At 42.6% G+C, this 19,304-nt stretch overlaps 1 protein-coding gene across 1 annotated transcript in view; it reads right to left on the reverse strand.

The window, feature by feature from the left end:
• The window catches only part of NCKAP5 (NCK associated protein 5), a 406,910-nt gene that overhangs the window by 212,645 nt on the left and 174,961 nt on the right, over positions 1–19,304 (reverse strand). The gene's annotated exons all lie outside the window — the stretch shown is intronic.

Genomic DNA, 19,304 nt, shown 5'->3' on the forward strand with positions numbered 1-19,304 from the left:
CATCGATCGCTGTTAAACCAAATGTTTCTCATTCTGTAATCAATACTTCTTGCAAAAATAAACCGAGGCACTGACAAACAACTTTGCAGAACATTGCAGAGTTCCTTGTAGTGGACTTTGACAGCATGAAAAAACACGACCCCAAAGAGTGGGGAAAAAAGAAGTGCATTGCTTTTTGTGCTTATTACAGTTTTTACAGGCTGCTTACAGCTGAATCATTTTACTGTAATGAGACTTTATTAAATTAGCCAGCCATTGAAACCAGAGCTTTCCAACAGTAGCAGTTAATATGCCTTTGTCCCTCGTTACTGTTTCCAGCTACATGGGGAATACTGACAAATACCCTTAAACACTCAAAGCTTTCCCAGGGATGAAGTTATAGGTGTTTTTAAAGCACAGTGAAGCATTAAGGTAGAAACAGTAATAACTTAAGCACTTGGAGGGTTCATGGAGGGAGAGGTAGCTTTATTTCCACATCTCTTCAAAATAAGAAAGTTAAGGGTGAGGTTGCGTGGCTGCTTTGTAATCAAAATGAATTACCCTCTCACCTGATACAGATTTGTACTACCGAGGCTAAAGAAGAAATTTCCTTGACTGATATTAGGCCTCTACTTTTTTCCCCAATTATTTTATCATGTAATCATTTTTCCTAAATTTATTCCCGCTAAAGCTCTGCAACAGCAAGATATAAATAGTATAAAAAGCACTATCCTAATTTTAGGCTGGTATCTTCTAGCTTTTTCATTCCAGTAAGAAAAAATGATGATTCTTTAGAATAGGATTCTGCTCCCAAAATTACAGGCTGCCTGAATAAACCAGGAAAATTTAATTGACACTAAATAATTTGTATTAGCATTTTCTAAAACTGCTTTGAAAACAGTTAATTTGAAGCAAATAATTTATTTTCCACTATGAAATTTTAATATACTAATACATCTCTCTCTTTGGCCTCATATCAGACTAGCACATGTATCCTGTGACCACCAGATGTAAACTTCAAGCTTTGCTTGGCTCTAAGATGAATAGCAAGATAGGAAAGGTTTTTTATTATTAGTGATATTTTAGCGACAGTAGTTTACACACTTTATATTCTTGGGTGATAACACTGCTCCAGAGCAATTCAAGTAAATTAGAAACTCCTTCTTGGTGTAGTTACTCCTGAATAAAATAAGACGCTAGCTTTCATTGTGCACTAGCTCAAAATTGCCACCATGTGGCAGGACAGCAACTTAATTTAGCATTATTTATACTGCACTGATATGGTTTTAATTGCATCCGTACGACAGAATAACCGCTGTGCTGAAGCTCCTTTATCACTGCAAGCCTACAATTAATCTGAGTTAGGCAGCCTATTACATGAGCAGTACTGTATATATAGATGGAGCTGTGACAACATTTACTTTACAGAAAAAAAAAACTAAATAATTAATAAAACCTTTCAGCACAGAGCTAGATGGCTAGCAACACTGTCTGCCCATCACTTTCAATAGCTATGGTGTATGTCCAGCGCTCTGAAAGGGAGCTCTTACTGCCCAACAGTTAATTCTGTGAAACACGCAACAACAGGCCACACAAAATTGGAGTCACCTTTAAAAAAAAAATGAATACCAAAAAACCTCACTCATAGTCTTCCAGATACTAATAAACTTGAGTCAACTATGTGGACCTCTTCTAGCGCCTTTCCTGCAGACAAACCTATAGGCACAGCGGTTATACGCAATCCACGACAGCAGTATAGGTGCAGGCATGCCTTCTGCAGGTGCAACATCTGCATCCTCAGTAGCCGTCATTCCCTCAACTTCTTAAAGGTCATCTCTGTATCATATTTTCAATGTTGAATGAAGGCAAGCAATACATATTTTGACAATCCTGTCTCCCTAATAAGACAATTGCTATTCATTCAAATTCACAATTGATAGCCCAATTTCAAAGACTCATATTGATCTTCAGTTCTCAGCATAATTAATTTTTCCATTTTAGACATTATTTCCTTGCGGGGGGAGGGGTGTACAGAGAACACTTTCAGCAAACTTGAAAGTCCCACGTAGTCACATCATGGATTTTTTTTTAGTTATTAATCTTAAAATGATAACACTTTTAAAAAATGAATTTGCGAATGTAATTGAGCTTCTAATAGCTTCTACAGACAGTAATTAAAGAAATCTCATTTCTCTAAATTAAACATAATGAAATGTTTTACAAGATCAAATAAAAACTTGGAAACAACGTTAAGACAGACATGGTTCGTATGAATACCTAGCATTCGAGGTGTGAGGAAAAAAACTCTGTCAATACCAAAATGAGAAACAGTGGAATTAGTAGGTAATATAATGTAATTTTTTTTTTCCCTGAAACGTCTTAGATTATAATGGCTAATTATAATTCCAAGTCCTTTGCTACACGCTTTTTTTTGTAAGGTGACTTGCATTATATTAAGATGTCTAACCAAGCATAAAGGTGTTTGTTTTTTACACCAGGTATATACAATCTTTTCTTATTAGAAACAAAGTTTTATAACTAATGTAACTTGTTTACAATGAGCCTTTATTAATTCAGTTGCAAACAAGCAAAAAACCCCAGTCTGTGCCAGTTCATGTTTCCTGCTTGTTTGATTCAAGAACATTTATAATAATGGTGTTTGAACCATAAAACAGCACAAAAGAACGTGTGTAGACAACAACTTGCAAGAGAATACAGCCAACCCACCTGGGCCAGCAAAGTGTCAATTGTTTGATTCACCTACAATTTTCTATCAGATCTGCAATTCTTGAACACTTCCTAAAGGGATATCAAGGTAGCTATATGAAACACAGAAGCTAAGGCTGTCTGGCGAAACAAAAGCTCCCTGTCACAGAAATACAGCTGAGGTTTTGCCATTTGATTTTTTCATCAGAACAGAACTAAATCTTTGAATAAATGTCACACCAAACCATTACGTAGTAACACAGTTCCAGACTGCATTTATACATCTAAAGACTTCACAGACTTGAAGAGGTACATCCACAGAGTTGAACGCTTTACTGATGACTGACTGCAAGTCTCGCAGTCACGCTCTAGTAGATTTATTTAAATAAACGGGCCACGGGACTGAACTCCCCACGCACAGCACAAAGGTTAGCAATAAATGAACCCAGGTGATTTAGAAAAGGATCCAGTTTCAAATGCTTTACCCCATGGGATGTTGCCTGTATTTAATAATCAGAAATTCCACCTTGGATCAGAAGGCAAGTCTCCAGAATTTTTATTTCTAATAAAGGTGATTGATCTGCAGCAAATCAACCATTCCAAAGAAACAAAAATAACATTAAAAAAAAATTATAACTCAAAACCACCAACTAACCATAAAACTATGTGCACAGGAGGAGGGCACACTAACAGCATGGCATTCCACTGAAGAAACCTGCTCTGGGTACACTTTTACCCTTCTTGGTCGTAACATTGCAAATTATTAGGACATCTTCCATGATCTTCCCTGCCTAAACATCTCTCTCCCGTTTAACAGCATGTCTAAGACTTTAGAACTTGCTTTGACTTGCAGCAAGGTCCAGAAGATGAGATCAAAGTTCTCTCAAGTGCATGTTCTTTGGACTTCTTGTGGCCTACAGCAATGCCTTCAAGACAACTGTGTACTGTGTAGGTGCAATAAGATGAGCTCTAGGCCATATGATTTAGGGTGGTTTCCACATTTGCGCTTGCTCAGATTACATTTAATTTTTTATATGGCATGGTTTTGTTTTATAGTTCAGTAATAGATATTTCTGTCGGTTTGGATGAAATTCCAGCCTAGGCATAGACTTGAAGAGGAAAGAGGGAAGAGATTCCTTGAGCTCTGTAAACCAGTGTAGTCCCGCAGCTGATACTCTTTCAAAATTTAAGAAAGATTTTCAAAGGGGGTTTTAAAAGCCAGGCAGTTTCCAGATCTTGTCTGCATCGTTTGGAGTGTCTATAAAAGATAATCCCATTGTGGGATTAGCCAGTGGTCAGTTCAGACTCAGAAGATTTATTCAAGTTCCTTTTAATCAGGTAACAATATTTTGATAAGCCACTATGTAAACATTACTGCAAACCAGAATTTTTGGCATACTTGCAAATGGCTATGAAGTCTAGACAGAGTGGGGAGAAAGAAGCCATGAATTTGTAGTCATGCTGGCCTTTGATTTCTGAAACATTGGTGCCTATCCATTTAAGGGACTCGCTACAGTGGAATAGTGCCCCACCAGAAACAAAAAGCATAGTCTGCAGAAAGGTTACAAAGCAAGGAACAGGTAAAAAGACAAGTAAAGGTGACATGTCACTCAAGCTACGCTGTTTATACCTGGTATTGATTTTAACCGCTGGAATTCACATGAAGCAATATGGTATCTGCAGTATTTATTCCTATGCTTTCCGAAGTGTGAATGAAGGGACAGAGTCCCAGAGCACCAGTGACAAGGAGGGCCCAGCCACAAGGTTTCTTCTAGATCCAGCTGTAATGGTAGAAGAGGTCACTGCCCCAACCTGATCACTCCTGATCACTAGCTGGAGGTCACCAGCCTTTCCAGTCAGCAGAGAATTGCTTGAGGCTCAGGATGGGGTACAAGGCAGACGGTTTAACTGAACCCACCACCAGACGTGCTTTGAAGTAACCTGGCGGGCTGTGCAATGAAGCAGAAGATGGAGCGCTAGCGCAATCCCCACCCGCTCTGCTGTGGTGACAGTAACCCCCAGCAGGGAGACAGCAACATCCTAAATGGCTCCTCCTTATCTGCAATGCCTGTGTGCCTGCACCCAAAGCGAATGGGTTTTCTCCCCTGTGACTGACCAACGTGTTCTTTAGGTGACATAAATGGTTTCTTTTCTAAAGGACTGGATGCTCACAGAACAAATGGGCATGTGGCTGAATCAAGCATTTCCCACTTGGATCTGTATTAGTGAGATAGGAGTTAGGCAGCAGGACACACATAGGATAAGCATTACAAAAAAACCCACACTTCTAAGGGGTTTATTTGGCTTTAACAGATCAGCCAGCAGAACTCCACTTCATTGCTCCAGGGAGCTCTGGGATTTACTCACAAGCTAGGAGTAGCATGTGTTTCTTGCCCTGATGCTGGGGAGAGTTAGGGCTTCTTCACTGTCTGGACTTCTCATGAATGTATTTGTATTTCCTGCTAATAAATAGGATATCAAGAAGTTAACTGAAATAGATGTAAGGCTAAACAAAAATTGGGAGGATGGGAGAAGTAGAACTTAACCATGCCAGTTGTGAGAAGTGGCTTAGAAGGGTTTGCAGTGCCACCAGACCCCCATGGATCTGGGATGTGCTGATATTTTAAGTTTTCACACACACACACTTCTATTTGTCTTTCCCAGCTGACACACTCAACACCTCCGGCATCACTACTTCGCTGTTAGCTACCTTTCCATACAGCATTTCTTTTTCTCAGGCTCTTTACAGCATCGCTCATGAACATGTCAGATCTTATTACACTTTTTCCTATGTTCACTTGTAGAGTCCATTTATGGTAGGTAAGTAACTGCAAAAAAAGATATCTTATTTCCTCAGCTGTTCCTTGCATGTATTCCAGAGTCCTATGCCTTTAGTTTTCTGACAAATGTACCTCTTTATCATATTCACTCCTTTAGCACTGCAGGCACTGCTACAGGCAGTAGGGAAACACGGTGGGTCTTCTGTTGGCTGGCACGTCTTCAATGGTATTTTTAATAGAGCTGCCACTGCAAAATCTTTATTAGTGCTGACAATGCACACGTGCAGAAGAACTGGCTTGACTTTCAAGAGCCAGATTGAGTTTGCAAGCCTGGTACTGGGTGAACTTAAAAAAATAAAATAATAAGTTTGCACGTTGTTTTCAATTCATTCACTAATCAAACTGGAGTAACTGAAAGACTGTGTCTCCACCCGATATCATTTTGCAGTATCGCTTTACAATAACAGGCTCACTTGAATGTCTATTCATGTTTCTAGAGACAAAATTCAGCTCAAGTCTGAACGCTAGCCACACTCTACTCCTTTAGTCCCCTTTCCTTACTAGAACAGGTAGGCTAGATACACTTCTACGGCAGAAGATCAAAACCAGATATAAAGACTCTAACACTTGGTTCCCTGGTCTTCATTTCCACATTTATCTTTTTACATAGGATGTAACTGTTTTATTGTATTTAACCATAGCTTATTCTAATCTATTAATTGCATGTAGTCGTGTACACGTCTCTCATTTAAGACACGACTGAAAAAAAAATCTGCTGGTTTCTTTTTCAATTTAACAGCAAGTGTTGACAATTACAAGTGTTTGTTTGATTTTCTTGAAGAGAAAAAAGAAAAAAATGTTTATTTTTCTACAGAAAATGCCAACTACTAAAACCAAAGAGTGCAGCTCTCCCCTCTTCTGCCTCTTCCACCTTCAGCACTAGTTGAAAAAAATCCGACAGAAGCAGTTACAGCTATTAGGCTGAGCAGAAGTTCTGTTCCTGGGCAATAAAACACATAATCACCTAATTAACATGCAAGACTTTCCATGTGCATTCTCTACCGCGTAGAGCACTAGAATAGGAGTCAGGGGAGTCGTTCTCAATTTTTGGTACATTTTGGCCAGCACACCAAGGTTGCACATCACTTCCACACATGGTTCCCTCATCTTTCACAGTGGCAGATGCTCTGTAAAAGCAAGGGAGTGAATCCTCCCTGCCCCAGACCAGGACAGCTCAGCAATGCTTTAGAGACTTTCTGGATCACGGCCATACCAGTTTGTCTGTCCACTGGGTACAAAGAGTATGAAGAGCGGGTTAGCAAACTCTTTGTAATTGTATAGTTTTTAAGCTTTGGCAAGAAAGAAATTCTGCTGTGTATCTGCAGAACAGGAAATTTGCTCTTCACTAGTGCTTCTGTGGACTGCTGTAATAATGTATTTTAATAATATAATAATATACTAATAATATAGTAATATATAATATTCTCATCTTGAGTGCTGCGTGCAGTTTTGGGCGCCACAGTACAAAAAGGATACAAAGCTACTAGAGAGTGTCCGGAGGAGAGCCACAAAGATGGTGAAGGGTTGAGAGGGGAAGCCGTACGAGGAGCAGCTGAAATCACTTGGTCTGTTGAGCCTGGAGAAGAGGAGACTGAGGGGAGACCTCATCGTGGTCTACAGCTTCCTCAGAAGGGGAAGAGGAGGGGCAGGCACTGATCTCTTCTCCCTGGTGACCAGTGATAGGACCCGAGGGAACGGCAGGAAGGTATGCCAGGGGAGGGTTAGGCTGGACATGAGGAAAAGGTTCTTCGCCCAGAGGGTGGTGGAGCACTGGAACAGGCTCCCCCGGGAGGCAGTCATGTCACCAAGCCTGACAGTATTCAAGAAGCATTTGGACAACACCCTCAGACACCTGGTGTGAATTTTGGGGTTGTCCTGTGCAGGGACAGGAGTTGGACTCGATGATCCTTGTGGGTCCCTTCCAACTCAGCATATTCTATGATTCTATCATATTACTACAACAAACCACTTCCTATCACTCGAGACATCAAGTTTGGTATCAAATTCAATACAGGTGAAATACGAACAATCTTTGTCTAAATGGGGCTGAAAAGAAACACCCTAGGTGCGCTGACCGTGCAAGCAAGGTCAAGCAGAGCTGGGTTCGTGGGAATCAGGGTGCTCCAGTGTTCAGTTCAACTCTTCAGCTGTTGTGGGGGTAGGGGACAAACCCTATCAAGTACCACGGGTCCTGCTCCTGCTCAGCCATCTAGATGTAAGGCAATAGCTACATGAAAAGAACAAAGCTAAGAAAAGTTCCTCCTTCCCGTCTCTGTTAGATTAAACACATTTCCAGAAGCTGATATTCTTGTTTCCTGGGGGTTCACAAGGATATTTCTGCTAACCTGTTCATGTTCCTTCTAAAACTCTTCCTTTTGAAATGCGTTAGATTGCACATGTTCTTCACACCCCGACTTCCACTCACCTCCTCCTACATTTTTCAGTTTGTGAACAGGTTTCCCTTGTCAACTGATAGAAGATACAACTGCTGGAAACCTGCCTTTAGACTATCCAGCCAATAACTCTCAGTCTAGTTTTAGTATGAAATTATTTTTCAGCATCTCATTTAAGGCATGTATTTTCCCATGATATCTCCTACATCACAAGTTTTCCCTTCTGAGGTGGTTCATTATCAATGACAAGAAAATCATACATAACGCGAGATTTCCAACAACAACCTGGGAATTCTGACCCGCTCCTCTAGCAACAGCCGTGGAAAAAGTTTCTTAAATGGAAAACTCTGGCAGTCCCTGCCGCAGGGCACTTGTTAATAGATACTACCAGGAACAGGATGTTCCCAAGAGGTAATAATTTTTCTCCGGCACTCAGAAATCATTTCTAAATAAGCAGTGTCACCATGGATGCCGATCACAAATGTGCAGCGTAAAGATGTAATTACAAAATGACAGTCGCGCAGACTGCGCATACTGAGCCGAATCCCCTCTCGGTATTCATCCCACGTCGCTGGGCTGTGATTATTCATGGCACACCAGCACCGCAGGCTCCAAACAGCTCTCGGCACTATTTAGATGCCCAGTAAGACCCTGCCTCTTCCCACAAGGGTTCACTACCTACACAGGCAATCAGACGAACAGTGGAAGAGCCAGAATAAAGCCTGGTTTACAAATGCGTGATTTAGATCAGAAATTAAATATTTTCCAAGATTATAAAGGTGGCAAAAGTAGTAACAGGCCTTGCAGGACACCAAAGTTAAAGACTGTGACCCTTAATGAGGACAGTGAATAGGGGTTTAAGCAGCTGGTTATTTAAAGTCACACAACAGGGTACTGCGCAGAGAGCGCAACTTATCAGTACAGTTTGGAGAATGAGCGAAAGCCACTTCACAGCCAGGTAAGATCCTGTATCAGACCTGGTACTTTTATTAGTTTCCAGAATAACTACAGAGTGCATCATGTCAAGTGATATGGAAATAACACAATCCAAACATCACAGTCATTCCCACAGTCTAGACAGTCTCCTCTCGCAGGACATGCAAGCAAGTCTGATCACCAGTTCCAGACTTGGAAAACTATGTCATGAGATCTTCATTATGAAAGATCCCGGAGAGTATCAAAAGATGCCTTATCACAATGCAACGGACACAGAGCCAAAACAAACAGAAAGTATGTAAAAGCAAATTCCTGACAAAGCAAAAACTGAATTAAAGTTTATGAGACTGGAGTAGGGAGAGAAAGAAAGGAAGAATCACAGTTGCCAGCTCAAGCTGTATGAATCTATACAAAGCTACATAAGTTTAATATAGGAAGATATTATTTCCTTACTGTGTTTTAATATTTCTTTTAAATCTTGAAGAGAAGCTACAGAGAGGGGAGTGATTATGCTATGGCAAGAGGAAAAAAAACAAGAAAGCAAACGGGGCTTAATGGCACAAAGAATATTGACAAGTTCAAATCTTGCTTGGATGAGCTGTGACTAGTTTTCATGTCTTCCTGCAAAGTGCTCTGTGGTTGGAAATGGGCCAACAGTTTTTCCCCGTTTCTGTCATCTCTCTTTTATTCATCTCCAACAGACTACTTTCCGTATACATGTTTGGTCTCTGCCCAGAGGGAACTGGACAAGACAACTGTACCGTATCACGCTATCGCGGTGCCGTGGAGCTTCTGTTAGGGATCAGGGCTCCATTGCATTGGAGCAATTGTTCAGAGAAGAGACGCTGAACAATACTTGTTGCAGTAAAGAGTTTTTACTCTAACACAAGGCAATCTAAAGCACTGCTTGAGCTGGCTCGTTCCAAGGGTCAGCATCGACTTCACGGTACAAGCTCCAAGAGCACTGCATTCATTTCAGTAAATGGGCATTTAATGGAAGCAGCACAACTGAGCAGTACTCTTGGTACATAAACTTTGTCCTTCCTTATACAGAAACATTCCCTCCCTCGCGATAACCTTTTCCGTCCCATTTGGGGAAAAAAAGGTCATTCTTCTGGACCAAGACAAAAATACCCCTTGCCGGGACTAGTGCCACATATCAAAAAAAAATAAAAATCACTAGAGCGATATTTAAATTCACCTTTAGATGACAACAACAAGGAAGAAGTTAAAGACCGTACTCCCTGTCCAGCAGTGAAAATCCTCACCTACCCTGATTGGCTTGATTAGACTGAGGCAAGTTTGGGAAATGGGTATTTCATAGAATCATAGAATCGTTAAGGTTGGAAAAGACCCTTAAGATCATTGAGTCCAACCATTAACCTAGCACTGCCAAGTCCAACACTAAACCATGTCCTTGAGCACCACGTCTACCCGTCTTTTAAATACCTCCAGGGATGAGGACTCAACCACTTCCCTGGACAGCCTGTTCCAATGCTTGACCACCCTTTCGGTGAAGAAATTTTTCCTAGTATCCAATCTAAACCTGCTCTGGCGCAGCTTCAGGCCATTTCCTCTCATCCTATCGCTTGTTACTTGGGAGAAGAGACCGACCCCCACCTCGCTACAGCCTCCTTTCAGGTAGTTGTAGAGAGCAATAAGGGCTCCCCTCAGCCTCCTCTTCTCCAGGCTAAACAACCCCAGCTCCCTCAGCCACTCCTCATAAGCCTTGTGCTCCAGACCTTTCACCAGCTTCGTTGCCCTTCTCTGGCCACGCTCCAGCACCTCCATGTCCTTCTTGTAGTGAGGGGCCCAAAACTGAACACAGGACTCGAGGTGCGGCCTCACCAGTGCCGAGTACAGGGGCACTGTCACCTCCCTGGTCCTGCTGGCCACACTATTCCTGACACAAGCCAGGATGCCATTGGCCCTCCTGGCCACCTGAGCACACTGCTGGCTCAGGTTCAGGCGGCTTTCAACCAACACCCCCAGGTCCTTTTCCCCCAGGCAGCTCTCCAGCCACTCCTCCCCAAGCCTGTAGCGTTGCCCGGGGTTGTTGTGACCCAAGTGCAGGACCCAGCACTGAGCCTTGTTGAACCTCACACAGTTGGCCCCCACCCAACGATCCAGCCTGTCCAGGTCCCTCTGCAGGGCCTTCCTACCCTCCAGCAGATCAACACTTCCACCCAACTTGGTGTCATCTGCAAACTTACTGAGGGTGCACTCGATCCCCTCATCCAGATCATCAATGAAGATATTGAACAGGACCGGCCCCAACACTGCACCATCTCATCCTCTCTGCCTTGCTTTAGCCACACTTTACAAGAGAAATCAGTAACGAGCCCAAATCACCATGAGGGCGACTATAATGCCCCCCACAGAGCCCCTGGAAGAGTTGATACAAATATGGAAATGGCAGAAAAAGGCTGGAATTGTTGCAATTGTGACCAGATTTGAATTAACTGAATCAAACCAGTAAGATAAGAGCTTTTCTTAGGTCTTACAAGTGGTCCTACAAGATTTAACAATCGAACCTGAAAAGACTAGAGGTTTATTTTTAAAAAATAAGTATGAACAAAGTCTTAAGAAGATAGATTAATGGACTTTCCTGTGTTCCCAGAACTAAAACTGTAAACAGAACTTTTAGATGAAAGTTACAGTGCCGGTAACTATTATAACTTCTACACTAACAGTTTAACTACTGGCCACACAAAAAAACCCACAAACCAAAAATCTAGTGATTTCTCTTGTAATATGCTAATTTCCCCAGCTACTTCAAGAAAAAAGTTGCAACGCCAAGTATATCACAGCAGTTTCACTACTATTATCTGTGTAAATTTACCTTCCTAGTTTGCTTAAAATTCAAATTGTTGGCCCAGTGCATACATTCACCTTTCCTCTTCAGAGCCTCAGACGTTGTGCCTAATTCTGTCCTAGCTGAGATCCCTTTCTTGCATACAATAACACCCAACTGTAAATGTTCTGCCTGTTCAGCCTGCAGATCAGTGGCTCTATTCAGGTCATCCTTGCAAAAATATTAATCCAGTGAGTGTGTGGCTTCCTCGAGTCAACTCCTGCCATTGCCTGGAGGAGCTCAGGATTGCAGAGCTTAACCTTTGATATGAAAATGGCTGCAATTCACTGTTATTAGTGCATGGGCGCATCACTCCTATTAGGCGCTGAGGTATTGCCTAGAGCGGTATACATCTGTTTCTAGTCATAAAGCAGGATTTGCTTCCCGCTGAAGCCAACTGCCACTCCGATATTACTTACACCCATAGATGCTATGAGACTGCATGTGCCCTTTCTGTACTTTAACATCCTCTGCCTTTGTCATCTAATGTATAATGGCAATTTCTGCTTGAGGGCAGTTTAGTTGATATGACATACTTTCCACAGATTGCCTCTGTTTTACTTTCAGACCTTATATAAATGCATTTTTATGTATTTTTTTCCTGCATTCAGTGATTCTTACATAATTTTGACTTTTTTTATGCCAACTAAATACCTGCAGAGACTTGTTAAAGAGATGGACCACTTCGGTGAGTTCCAGCTGAAGGAAAAAACTTATTTCTGCTCCTTTGGATATAGTAATGGTCTCCTTACAGCAGGGGTGCCTACGACAGCATCCTTGGCAAGCAGAGCAAGAAAGCACCAAAACCAAGGACGGAGTATCGCTGCCTTTGCAATAGCAAGTACCAAAAGCCCCTTCAGAGCCCTGTGTGTTTTAAAATAGTGCGGTTAATACCTTCCAGCTGCACAAAACCTAAATCCCAGTGAAGCCAAAAAGGACTGCAGTGCCAGCAGGCTGCATGTCAGCGCTTCACCAGGGTCTGCGGAGGTGGGTGCTGTTTCCAACGGCTGCAGCTCCCTCTCCCGGTGGAAAGGCAGCGCCCAGCACCTTCGCCACCGCGCTCACACAACTCCTGATGCACTTTAAGCAACAGCGGAAGGAAAAGTCAATTGAGTTTAAGAATTTACTGTGGAATTTGGTGAATAAGCCGGACTCTGAAATGAATTAACCGGGAAAGAGTAACACAGGCTTCGAAAGGCAAACAATCCTGAGCAGTGGCAATCGGGCTCTCGGTACTTCTGTTCGGGGAAGAGGGAGCAACCGGGTTCATTGTTTTCATTGGAAAATGACTGTTGAAAGGTCTCAGCCATGTTAAGTCATAAAGAATCCTTAGATTCATAAAAGCCTTAAAATACAAGACCTGAAAATATCTACGTATTTGCAAATGTGAAGCAAACAACAAAAAATACTCAGGACACAAGGTATTATTTTAAAACCACTGAAGATAAAACTGCGAAGTTGTGAATGAGGTCATTTGGCCTAATGAAGTATGAACAATTAATGAGGTTCAGCAGCATTAAACTAGGCTGGTAAAGAATTTCAATAATCATTATTGATGCTAACTACTACTAATGTCACTGAGTTTCCGTGAGGGCCATATGATGAAGTTTCCAAGAAAAAGGAGCTAGACAGCACAGCCAGCTCTGTATAAATACACAGCTTCACAGAGAAGACAGCACAAGGGTCAGATTGCTGCTGGCCCGTTTAGGATGTTTAATATTCAAAGAGACATTTTAGAACGGTGACTTTGCCTCTCTCTCTCTGCTACTTTCTAATTAAAGCACAGATAGATGTTTTCATAGACCTAAGGACCCAGAAGTTGGGAAAGACAATTTAGCCTTTTGTATCTCATCTTTAACACTTCATTTATTACTAAATATCATCTATTTTTGAATGACCCGGGTGCTTCTGCAACAACAGCCTTCCCAGCTGCTGGAGGCAACTGCAGAGATTCATCACGCCGGCAACAGAACGCGCCTCCGCGCTAGTGGCAATACATTGTGCTGCCATCTGTAAGACCCCAGCTCAAGAGCAACCTCAGGATTCCCCCTCCTCCATAAAAACAAGGTACGTAGTGCAGATGTTAGGAGCTGGGCCTCTGAACGTGCTGACCGTGCTCCTTTTTCAGCGGGCTCCCTGCTAGCTGATTAATGGGGCAGCATTAATATCGGCTGTGGTGCTGACCGTAGAGCCAGGATGGTGGCCCGAGACAGAGAGCCCTGGCAGCGCTGAGAGCCAAGAGAGGTAAATGCAGCTCCCGAGAGAGGTGCGGAAAAAGTACATTTCCCTACAATCATCGGCTGCTGCTGTAACTGTGCATTTCCAGCTTCCTACAAAAAAAAGATGGAGATTTGGGGTTCTATTTTCAACTTCATTTCACTCAGGTCAACAAAGCATCGTCAAGCTGGGGTCTGATCTCCTCTTTCTTCTCACCAAAAACTAGCACCCACATTAAAAGCCTAAATTTGAGCAAAAGAGCAAACAACTAAAATTACATACAAAACACCCTAGAGTTTGGAAAAGCAGAGAATATGGTCAGACTTTCTACTGATTTTAATACGATTCCAATCAAGACCTTTTCTGCACTTCAACACGTCTGTCTCCGTGTGAACGTGCCAGTTCAGCAGCGCGTGATGAGGAGAAGAGGCAGAGATCTTTTCAAAGCTGATTACATTACAACTTCGGTTTCACTCTGGAAAAAAGACGGGTTTGCACTTCCCATGGTTTCATAAGGGGCTGTTACGTATATCTAACCACATTACATTTAAGAAAGTTGTAACAAGCAGAAGTGACTCAGTTCTCGGTTTAGTTCCTAGTTATAATGGGATATCTTACTGACACTGCGATTTTTTACTTCTTCCACTCTTTATTTAAAAACTTGCAGTCTCTACTGTTTTATAGCAAAAACTGTTTGTAAAGCAAGAATTGTGCTGATCGCATCAAAACTCATTAATATAACTTGTTCTTCCATTATTAGCACCATCTGAGCCTGTTGAAAGCCTTAACCAGGGCTTTAATTTTTCCACAGAGAGCTTTAAATTAATTAGTGGTTTACATGCTAACAAAGAATCTGATACATTCATAAATCAATCTAATGCAGAAGGATTACCAGAGGGTGGAAACCTATTCAGTGGGGACCTCACATTCACTTAACATGGTGGGTTTTTAACAAAAGGGTGCAGGTGTGGAATAGACGGGTACCGGGAAGAGCCCATGATAATCACTTTGCATCACTTAAAGACGCAGCAGGACACATGGTAAATCAGAGCCTAGGGCCCACCCTAAGTGAAACCCATGTAGATATAAAAGGCAGTATCATCCCACTTTAACCTTCACAGCTAAATTGCCAGAGTGGTACAATTTCTTTTGTGTAGGTTACAGGCCACTGAACTAACGGAAAATAGAGTAGAATTAAAGGACCTGGATGCAAAAGTACAAACTAACAAAACTGTGTAACATATATGTAAATAAAGGTATCAAATAAAAAAATTTAACATTCTTTCTGGGTAATTATTAAATGAATCCAAGTTATTAAAACATGACATAATTGTGTATACTTTCAGTTCATTTTACGTTTTTAATCTAGGTTTCTGCTAACACAACACCTACTCTGTCACGAGAACTCTGCCATGTAACTGTGGCAGCATTTTTTCATATTTTCCCTAACCTGGCACTGTTCACTGTTAAGAAAATATCGCAAAAATTAATGCTTTTCCTGGTCTTCTTCTGTGTCCTAACAGTCCAAAGTCATGGACTTAAAGTTAAAAAAAAAATAAAATACCTTGATGACTAAAGCTTTCAGTCTTTACTATGTTTTGAAATAAACTTGTGATCTATTTTGAAAGCTGCTCGTTTTAATAATGGAATCTCTGTCACCACAGACACCTGCACAGTCTCCATCAAATGCTCTAAGAACTGTACACACATGATGTGATCATCTTTTCCTTTACCGTAAGGTAAAATATCCTCGATCAGTCAGAAGAAGCATGACTAAGAACACTGTGAACATGCACATTAAGAAATTAAAGACCATAAGCAACAGGAAGAGCCACCCAGCAATCTCGGCTCAGCGCTGCTGAAACCTTCAGTAGATGGATTGGCAGTAGAGTAATTGTGCATTTTGATAACGAATAATCAATATTTCCTGATGGTGGTTCATAAAATAAAGAAACCTGAGCAATTGTCAGGTATTCACAGTCTGAATTTATTTAGTTCTCCTAATTCACGTAATTTATAAAATACCTACTCAACTCAATCCTATACACGAGGTATCAGATTTTCCATATAACCAGATGGAAAAAAACATATTACAGGTTATTTGTATATTTTTGGTGATAAACATTTATCTTGAGATGCAGTATCTTCATTTAATCTTCTATAGTACCTTCCAGTAATTATCTACTTTCAATAATAAATCAGTCATGAAAAACATAACTCTGGGACATATTAAAAACCACATTTCGTACGGGGAGCGCTGCGGGGCAGCCACACTGGTGTCGCATACAGTACATACTGCCTGATCTTCAACCTCAGCTGAAGTCTCTGAAAAATGTCTCCTCATAAACAGCCATTTCATCACCACTCACCATGTTATTTATACAGATGTGAAAACCCATTTTTTGAGCAAAGATACCACAGCTTAAATAGCTTCTACAGCTCATGATCCATTTCTATTTTTCATTATTGATTTTATGTACACGTCCGCCTCGCTGCAGCACTTCCTGTGACGCTGGGGGAACCCGAGCACCAGGAGCCTTTCCTGCCCATCGCTTCCAAGGACCACATGCAAAAAGGCAACAGCTGGTTGCAGGTTACGGCAAATGCTAACTGACAGCCCCCCGTGCAGGGAAGCAAATCCTAAATAGCATATTCTCCTCTTGATTTGTGCTGGAAAGGCAACAGGGCAGAGTATCCACGGTTTTCTCACACTGTGATCAAAAAAGCACCAAATGGGATGCAGGGCGGTCAGGGCAAACCCATCGCACTGTGTCCCTCCAGCACGCTGGTGGCAGGGCAGCACGCACAGGGACAGGGCACACGCTCCCTGCTCACCCTAAAAACAGGCGTGGGTTGACATAACGTGGTCACCTCTTACCTTCATGACCTACCTGTGACTGCAAAACCCAAATAAAATGTATTTTTTGAAAAGAAGCAAGAAACGCTAGTGCAGTATTAAACGAGGTGGCATCCTGCAAAAGGCTTGCGTGATGTTTTGCACAGTTCCCGGGACGCGGGGCAGCAGCGGGGCAGCAGCGGGGCAGCAGCGGGGCAGCAGCGGGGCAGCAGGGCTCCTCGCGCTCTCTGCCCCGCTTCCCGCCAGGTATAAGAAATGCTCTCCAGGAGACTGAGCAAGGCGTTGAAGGTGGCAGGCGCTGTCACCTGCGCCCTTCCCAAATGCAGGAGTCAGTTCACCAAAAACCTTCATGTCAATCTAAGCAGCACAACAAACAAAAAAGAAAATGAGACTAAGTAAAGGCGATTAGCTAATTAGTGATTAAATAAAGCTGTGGCCTGTCACTGACTGCGTTGGCAGGGAGGCTGCGGGGGGTGCCATCCCTTTTATCCAGAGTCACAGCCGGTGACAGCACGGCAAAACCCCTCGGGCGCCCTGCGGCTGGCTGGTACCGCTGCCCGGCATCCTCGCCGCCAGCCCCAGAGGACTCCATGCCGTCTCCGGGGGGATGTCCATCACACCAAAAAGAGCAGCACATGCAATTCGGTACCCTGCGGGCATGCTGCTGGCTGCCAGCGCTTCTCCAGAGAAAGCCTTGCCATTTGCCAAAGGCTTGCTTGCTCGCTCAGAATCCCTCGCCGAAATTTCACTATGAATCTTTCTAAAGTATTTGCCCCAAAACTGGTACGTGCTGCAGGCTCCTTCCTGCGCGCCCTGAGAACGCAGCCTACACAAGTTCATCCCTGGCCTCCCCTGTGTTCAAATACTCCATCTCCTGGACCCTTACTGCTCCTGTACCGCTCACAGCCAAGCAAGTTCATTAATGTTAATTAATGACTGCTGTGTTTCATATTAAAATCACCGGTTCTGAGCTCTGAGACACAAAGAAGTTTCCATACATCAACAGCTTCAAAGCAATTGTCTCTACAGGCGCACTCGTCCTTGGCCATAGTTGCAGAATAATTGTGGAAATTACCCCTCGGGGAAGAGGGGAAAAACTACCTAGTATTTAGCTTGGGGGAAGATTGCACACTCAGAGAGCTACCTATCAGCTCCTAATGGGTTACAACACTCGGCCTCTCAACAAATTGTACAAAATTACACTCTGGTTAGCAGGGCTATGTGATTAATCCCACAAGAAGTGGCTGACCCTCATGAGATGAAGCCACAAGGTAAGTGCATATACCAAAAGCATTACCAGGTCTAGAAAGTTAATCAATATTACTCATTTCATAGTCTTGAATTATTCCACTACGTATATTTTACACTCATCATCTTATTTCTGTGCCTCCAAGGGAAAGGTAGTTTAAAAAAATTAAAGGAAACATTCCAAACAGAGTAAACAGCTCTCCAGATTTTGAAAATTGTTTACACTGAAAACTCAAATGCAACTGCAAATCCAGTGCCCGATCTTTGCCGTTCTTCCTCTGGCAAAATTCCTCCTGGAGGCAGCAGGAGTTTTATCTCCGTCACAGACTCTTGGATTACGGCTTAACCTGATAAAAGTTTGTTTCTCAGTTCCTATAGGACTTCTGCCCCAACACACACAAAACATTACGCAGTGGCCAGTCTTCCCAACTGCTTAAATCCTATCTCAAAGTTTTCTGGTGGCCAACCCAGCCACGCTGCAGGCCCAAGGACAGGCGCATCGGGGCGGCGATGGGATGGGAGAGGGCAGCGGCTCCCACAGCTGAGCTGGGTACGCAGCGGGGGCTCGGGGCAAATCGGCAATATCTGCCTGAGCAAACCCCACTCGTCTCCTTCCCTTCACTCCCAGGCATTCAGACCCCCCAAAAGCCCCTGTCCCAACAGAGCCCCCCACAAGGCACCACCAGCTCTTCTGGAGCCATGTGTGGCCATGAGAGAGCAACAGATTCATTGCAAGTTTTTCTTACCTGCCACTTACGCCTCTCCAAATCCCATTTCATTGTATTAATCACTAATAATGACTTATAAGGCACACTTACTGGAGGCAGGTGGGATTTTAAGAACCCTGCATCACACAGCTAACAGAGCATCTGCTCCCCAGAGACCCTCTACAGCTTCTCTCTACTAAGTTCAACAAACTTGGGACCAAATTCTCTCACAGCCAACTATGCAACTCACTCACATGAGTAGCAGTTTCATGAGTATGTTCAAGGGGACTGGTTGGGGTTTTAAGGTTTTTGAACGGGTCTGCTTTATCCCATGGAAGCCTAAGACATTTTATCTGAAGACAGGGACAAACAAACTCCTTAACAGATGGGAAGAGTTCCTTAGATATTAAGTAATTAAGCACACTGAGCACATGTTGGCTCCTAAAGAAAATTGTTTTGAAGAGATAAGGCACTCTATAAATTGAGATTTGCAGTTAACCAAAAATCTGCCATTTCAACTTCTGCTCACAAGCCTAATCTCATAAATTGCTACATGAAAAATGAAGA

This window comes from Nipponia nippon, unplaced genomic scaffold (genome assembly GCF_047370975.1).
Source record: "Nipponia nippon isolate SJK-2023a ecotype South Korea unplaced genomic scaffold, ASM4737097v1 scaffold_5, whole genome shotgun sequence".
Classification (NCBI taxonomy): domain Eukaryota; kingdom Metazoa; phylum Chordata; class Aves; order Pelecaniformes; family Threskiornithidae; genus Nipponia; species Nipponia nippon.